An 8028-nucleotide genomic window follows, 5' to 3' on the forward strand; every position below is an offset into this window, starting at 1 on the left:
AAAACAAAGCAAACTGCTGCCTTTCCCGATGTTTCAGGACATGAAACCAGGCAGGTTTAATACAAACTGGTCCATTCAATTATGTATCTTCTTTCCTACTCTCTCTATCCATATTGTAAAAGACATATGTATATATCACTCACAGTGACATAAATTCATATCAATAAAAGTATACATTTATATGCATTTAAACACACAAAATAATCCCTATTACAGAATACAGTCAAACAGATGCAAGTTCTTTTGCATGGGAAAAAAAGGTAGGATTAGTAGGTGGATGTTTAACATTTCAAACACAAGCAAGAAGGGTTTTTTCCTCCCCAAATAGCTCTGTCCACACTAAAATTTGCTGTTTTGTTAAATGGTAAGCTTTTCATCACAGCAGGTGAAGACAGAAATATTATGGAAGAAAACGGGACATTAGAAGAGAGTTTAGACAGTATATTCTTTTTCCATCCTAGGAGTTCCTTATTTTGTAAATATACTCCAATTTGAGAAATAAGAGCTACATTGTAATTTCAAATGGAATTGATACTTATGTAAGGATACCATCTTCAGTACTTTCATAATTTGTTTGCAAGTCGCATTATATGTTAAACTTATGTAGTTCCATTTTTCACTATTCCATGTAGCAAATGTGATGCTATATTTCTGAATTCCAAAAACAAGCTTATTTTCTCTAGATTGCCAGCTCATTCTTCCCCAAGGCACTGATTTGATCTTGTTACCTCCCGAAATTAAAGTAATCATTGCAAATTCCTTAGCCACGTCCAGCCATGTCTACTCCTCTCCTTAATCCCCCTTTGGGATCTCTTTATCTTACTGTGTCTCTGTATATTTTAACCAGTAAGCCAGGTATTTTATATAGATTATCATAATACAAAGTTTTACATGGTAGACATTATAATCTTAAATTTTGCCTCAGATTTGCCCAAAGTTTTGTATATACTATAGTGTCTCTTTCTTATAGTTAACAATTTATAAAATATACTGTCAATGTTCGAGTTTTCTACTTTTATGTGGTTAGCACATAGGGTGGGATATTACAAGTAAAAGAAAAATACTTATAGAAAATCAGTTATCTCAATTATTGGCAATCATTTAATACAATAGATGCTCAGTCAGAAATGAAAGTGAAAAGTCACAGAATATTATAAAGGCTGTTAGGGATCTGATCCCAAATGATGTCATCCACAGCTACATGGCAACTGTAGTAATGATAAAGACTTAAAATATCTCTGCTAGGCATTGACACATCACATAGCATCCCAGAACCAAGCCACTCAAGGTATTATATTAATGGACAAGTGCAATTCAGTGTTAAGATAAAGCTAGAGCTGTTGAGGCTAATGGAGTATTTTCAGGAATAAACCTGCAAATGTCTTGGTCATTCATCTTTGCTTTGCTCCAGGGTCTACACAGAGAGATAGAAAAACAAACAGGCCGCAGGCCCAGACGCATTCTACAGTTGTGCCCATTAACTCTTGGAGAGAATACAGACACACCATCTAATGATAGCAATCTCCAGTCAATCTAGCAAAAGACATGACCTGTTCTGGGTTTCCTGGAGGTTATAAGAACATTGACTAATTTACTGAGCCACTATAATAAGATAACCAGATGGAGAAGCTAATGGGCTGAGACAACAACTGTTAAACATTATTTGCTAACATCAGTATAGCAAAACCAGAGAGTAGAGCCTATTATAGGCCAGTACGTACCTTTTAATTAAAATAATACTGTTTTCAGCATTATTTTAATATAGGAATTAGGCAGCATGGATTCTGATTACCAGTCTTATTTTTTGTTTTTGAATGTGTGTATGTGTTTTTCTTTTTTCTTTTTTTCTTTTTGCATCTTTTGGAATAACTGCTTTAGCAAAGTCAGACTACCTGAATATTACAGCACCTTGATCCAGGTGTTTGAAGAATCTATTGAATTCTTGTTTGATGCTATCAAAATCATATTTGAAAGAAAAATATATTTAATTAATATAGCAGTAGTCACAAAAGTAAAAAAATACTTAAAATTGAAAATAATATCTTTACGGATCATTTGGTATAATCTCTACATTGTATATTTGAATACTTTTTATGAGTTTTTTCTATAAGTCATGGAAATATAAAATATCCCATTCTAGCTTCTGTTCTAATTACTGTACTTCTCAACTGCTTATAGCCACAGTAAGGCATTGCTTTAAGCCAATCCATTTTAGTGGCCCAAAACTCCTCTACCACCAATTCTATTATGTCATTACAGTCTTGAAAACATGTTCTTATCAACATATACTCAGAGTCTGATCAAATGCTACTGGCCACATATTTATGGGGTTTATGGGGTTTTCTTGAAAGTAGCTTTCTACCTCCCTCCTTTGGTAGGGTGTGTGTGTATGTGTGTGTGTGTTGTGTGTGTGTGTGTGTGTCACCAGGCTGGAGTGCAGTGGCATGATCTCGGCTCACTGCAACCTCTGCTTCCCAGGTTCAAATGGTTCTCGTGCCTCAGCCTCCTAAGTAGCTGGGACTTCAGGCACGCGCCCCCACGCCCAGCTAATTTTTGTATTTTTAGTACAGACAGGGTTTCACTATGTTGGCCAGAATAGTCTCTTGACCTCATGATCCACCCCCCTTGGCCTCCCAAAGTTCTGGGATTCCAGGTGTGAGGCACCGCACTTGGGCCAGTAGAGTATTTTTTGTTAAGTCGTTACCTATGGACTTGTTTGGAAATTTTAATTTGAACAAATAAAACATGTTATCTCAATTTTCCATTTGCTGATTTATTCCATCCTGGATTATTTTTCCTCTATGTAATTCATTCACACTTATTTTTTATTCACTCTATCTCTGCTCTTACTTTCTCTAGCCCAGAATTCTTTCTTTCTTTCTTCCTTGTTGCATTCTTCTCTTCTCTTTTCTTAATTTTCCTTTGTCTTCTTAATTTATTATGCTGTCATTCTTATTTTAACATTTCTACATGTTTTGAGTCAGAGTGTTGATTTTAATTTTACTTGTCCGGTTGTGGACTTTGAAAGGCATACACACAAACAAAAACACCTGCAAAACCAATTAAAATAAACAAACATACACAGTCTTTATTCCTTCCAATCCTCCCCCTTCCCAGAGGTGAACTGGTAATTCAATGGCCAGTGTGAATTAACTATAAATTTAGCCAACTAAATAGTATTCTTAAGAATGAACTTATATTTGAAGAAAAGTGATTCTGAGATTTATCACAAATTGACTGTATTTTTTGTTCATTCATTCAGTGTGGGAGACAATATTCCACTACAGGTAGTTTAAACAAAAAACTGTATCTACCTCTTGTGTGCGATTTATGATGCCACTACTTTCTAAGATTTCTAAAATGCCCACTTTCTAAGGTTCTGGACCCTGAAGCATTCAGTCTCCTTAAGAAAACCGTCATTTATTTACCAACTCCTAAGTCACTTTGCAGTCACTGACTTGAAGTCTTCATCTCCATTCTCAGTTCTGCTGGCCATTTGTTAACTTTTTGACTTTGAGAGATAGAGAGGTGCTAATCCTCTCTACAACACAATTGTATCTGAAAATGCGGAAAGTAAGAGCCTTTACCTCACAGGCTTATTAAACATCTAAATGATATTTTTAAATTTCCATACTTTAGGACTCATTTTTGTGCTGTAAAGTTCTATGGGTTTTGACAAATGTACAGTGTCACCTTTCCACCATTATAAGTGCACTTGTACGCAAGTCAAGAGTTTCACAGGCCTAAAAAATTCTCCATTCTTCACCTATTTAACTCTCTCAACCCTATCCACAAGCCCCTGGCAACTATAAATCTTATTACTATTACTATGGTTTTGCCTTTTAAAGAATGTATACACTGTGTATGTACAAGTGTCATATAATACATTATCTCTTCATTATGTATTCCTTCACTAAGCGATATAAATTTATTTATTATTCTTGTGTCTTTTTCATAGCTGCATCACTTATTTCTTTTTATCATTGAAAAACATTCCATTTCATGGATGTGTCACAGTTTGTTTACTCATTCACCTGTTAAAGGACATCTTGGTTGATTGGTGATAATGAAGTTGCTATTAACATTCACATACAGATTTTCACGAAGAGATAAGTTTTCAGATCCATTGGGCGGTACTTAGGAGCACATTGGCTTGATTGTCTGATAAGACTATGCTTACTTTTGGGAAAAACAGCCAAAAGGATTTCCAGAGAAGCTGTGGCCTTTTTCTTTCCCAGGAGCAATATATGCCAGTTCATCTGTATCCTCATCAGCAATTAGAATGATCAGGCTTTTGGATTTTAATCATTCCAACACGTGTGTAGTGGCATCTCATTGTTGTTTTAATTGCCAATTCTCTAATACGTGTATATATAAGCATATTTAATACAACTAATATAATATTAAGCATATTTTCATATTCCTATTTGCTGCCTATGTTCTTTAGTGGGGTGTCTGTGGAGACTTTTTCCTAATTTTTAGTTCGGTTGTTGGTTTTCTGATTTAACTTTTAGGGGCTCTTTTTAGGCGCGGTGGCTCAAGCCTGTAATCCCAGCACTTTGGGAGGCCGAGACGGGCGGATCACGAGGTCAGGAGATCGAGACCATCCTGGCTAACACGGTGAAACCCCGTCTCTACTAAAAAATACAAAAAAAAAAAACTAGCCGGGCGAGGTGGCGGGCGCCTGTAGTCCCAGCTACTCAGGAGGCTGAGGCAGGAGAATGGCATAAACCCGGAAGGCGGAGCTTGCAGTGAGCTGAGAACCGGCCACTGCACTCCAGCCCGGGCGACAGAGCGAGACTCCGTCTCAAAAAAAAAAAAAAAAAAAAAAATTTTAAAGTTCTTTGGATATTATGAATATAAGTTATTTATCAGATAAATGTTTTGCAGTTATTTTCTACTAGTATGTGACTTCTCCTTTCGTTCTCTTAGCAGTGTCTTTTGCAGAACAGACAATTTTAATGAAATCCAACCAACCATATTTTTATGGATCACATTTGGTGTTTTGTTTAAAATTTATCACCAAACCCAAGTTCATCTAGAGTTTCTTCTATAATTTCTTCTAGAAATCTTACAGTTTTGCATGTGACATTTTAGGTCTATGTTCAATTTGGAGTTAATTTTTGTAAAACGTATCAAATCAGCTTCTAGGTTGTCTCTTGTCTTTCTTTTTGTGTGTGTGTGTGTGTGTGTGTGTTTTGTTTGTTTGTTTTTTTGCATATGGACATATAATTTTTCCAGTATCTTTTGTTAAAAACACTATTCTTTCTCTATTTTCTTTTTTTCCTTGTTGAAAATAGTTTGACTATATTTGCATGGGTCTATTTTTCAACTCTTTATTCTGTCCCATGATTCGAATCAATATGCATATTATTTTGCCAATATCACTCTGTATTAATTATTGTAGTTTTACAGTAAATCTTGAAATTGAGTAGTCTGGATATTCCACTTTTGTTCTTTTTCAGTATTTTGTTGGCTATTTAGGTTGTTTAACTTTATATATATATACACACACATACACACACACATATTCAAAATATATACTATTTGTGTATACAAATGTAAATTGTATTGTTTTAAATTTCAAATTCCAATTGTTCATTGCTGGTATATAAGGAAGCAATTAATTTTTGTACATTAACCTTGTGTCTTGAAAGTTTGCTGTATTCACCTATTAGTTCTAGCAGTTTTTGTTGCTATTGATTCTTTGATGTTTCTTTATAGGAATCGAATGATCTGTGAATGAAGATGGAGATAATCCTTCCTTCCCTATCTGTATAATTTCTATTTTTTTCTTGTCTTATTGTACTATTTAAGACTCCCAGAACACTGTTGAATAGGAGTGATGAGAAAGAATATATTTGCTTTGTCCTTGATCCTAGTGGATAACATTTTTTTTTTAATTTAGCTGATGGAGAGTTATTCTTATATGTTAAACAAACACTCAAATTGGGTAAAAAACAAAAAACCCAAACCTGTCATTTATAAGAGGTAAACTTAAAAATAAAACTTTAGAGATTTTAAAATAAAAGAATGACTTTAAAAAATCAGTATTAGGTCATTAAAGGAGGCCCTTCCACTCTTCTAAATGTCAAATGGCGCCATCTTGCAGAGACTAGCGATTTCCTGTACTGCGTCTCTGGGATCCTGTGTTTACTCTGAAAGCAGAAGGAAAAATCCAACTATGCAGTGATCAAAAGCTGCCTTCAAGTTTCAAAAAATTATTTGCTTTCTGAGCTTTCATTGTGCCCTGGCCTATGAAAAAACTTTTTGAAAACTTAATGAGAATTTCTGTTGGAGTAAGTGAGTCATAGTAAAGAAGCAGATATTATTAAAATATCCTACATTTAAAAAAGAAAAGCAAGTCAAGTACACTTATTTCATAAGTAAATTTCCAGTAATTTTATTCCTGTCACCATTTATGAAATAATGATTTATTCATTAGAAAACCTTAAAAAGAGTCATTTATTATGTTTAGGCTAAAATGCTTACATTATAAAAACTTATTCCTCCTTTCTCAATTTTGCATTACTTGTTGAAGATAAGGAAGTACAATATTTGAAAGAAACCTTATTAATTGAATATCATTTGGTGTAAATAATTGCACTAAGCATTTTATGATTAACACTAAGTATGGGGGCTGCTTTTTAACCAGTTTGTTTTAAAAACTAATGTCCTAATATTCCTTTGTATGGGTGAAACAGATATAGTTTGTTTTCTTAATTTTAAATTTCTGGTTGTACTGAAAAACTTTGAATTGTTTCCTGTTTTTAAGGACTGTTCGAGAAAAGATTAACTGTAATTTTGTAAAAGATTAAGTAAATCAAAACTATTAATAAGAATAATTTATTTCTGTGTCTCTCAGTGCCTTATACATATACATAAATTAATTGATTCATAAGACTCTGATTAATAACTTTTTATCCAGTTTTTAGTGGTTTCTAATATTTGTTTAGGAAGCTGGAATTAAACTGGCTTATATTATAAAAATGACCATACTTGGAATATGCTTAAATGCCATCTAACAGCCCCCTCCCTACCTTCTCATTAAATTACCCATAGATGTGGGAGAAGGGGCTACAACAACGTTACGAAGAGCAGCAGGCATCCCAATTTCAACTTCCGAGAAGAAAGAAGTGGCAGTCAAAACTGATAAATTTGTATCGGGGTGGTAATAACCAGACAGACATGTTCTGAATCTTTTCATGAAACAAGGTAGGGGGCATCATTTGTTACTCTCCTGTCCATCTTCCCTCAGTCTAACAAATACAGGGTTTATGTCATCTCAAAAATAGGCAGCTGTCTTTCTGTTTTGTTTTTACATTATTTTTCATTTTCTTTCTTCTTTTTCTCCTCCTCCTCCTCCTCCTCCTCTTCTTCTTCTCCTCCTTCTCCTCCTCCTCCTCCTCCTTCTTCTTCTCCTCCTTCTCCTCCTCCTCCTCTTCTTCTTCTTCCTCCTCTTCTTCTTCTTCCTCCTCTTCTTCTTCCTTCTTTTCTTCTCCTTCTTCTTCTCCTCCTCTTCTTCTTCTTCTTCTTTTTTTTTTTTTTTTTTGTAAGACAGGGTCTCACTCTGTTGCCCAGACTAGATGCAGTGGCACAATCACTGCTCACTGCAGAGTCAACCTCCTGGGCTCAAGCGATCTTCTCACTTCAGCCTCCCAAGTAACTGGGACAACAAGCACACATCACCACACCTGACTAACTTATTATCATTATCATTATTGGTAGTGACAGGATCTCTCTATGTTGCCCAGGCTGGTCTCAAACTCCTGGGCTCAATAAATCCTCTCAACCTTGGCCTCCCAAAGTGCTAGGATTACAGATGTGAGCCACTGTGCCCAGTCTGTTTTGTTTTGTTTTTATTCTTTTGTCCAGATATTTTGTAATGAATAGATCAGAATATTATTCCTACATATCTAGGGCCTTAATCCTGCTTTCCCCCAACTACCCACAAACCAGGAGGAATATTAAAAAGAAAACACTGGGTTGGACATGACCAGGATTGAGTTGAGAATGTATGCATATATG

This window comes from Trachypithecus francoisi, unplaced genomic scaffold (assembly GCF_009764315.1).
Source record: "Trachypithecus francoisi isolate TF-2019V2 unplaced genomic scaffold, Tfra_2.0 Lachesis_group17, whole genome shotgun sequence".
In the NCBI taxonomy this organism is placed as follows: domain Eukaryota; kingdom Metazoa; phylum Chordata; class Mammalia; order Primates; family Cercopithecidae; genus Trachypithecus; species Trachypithecus francoisi.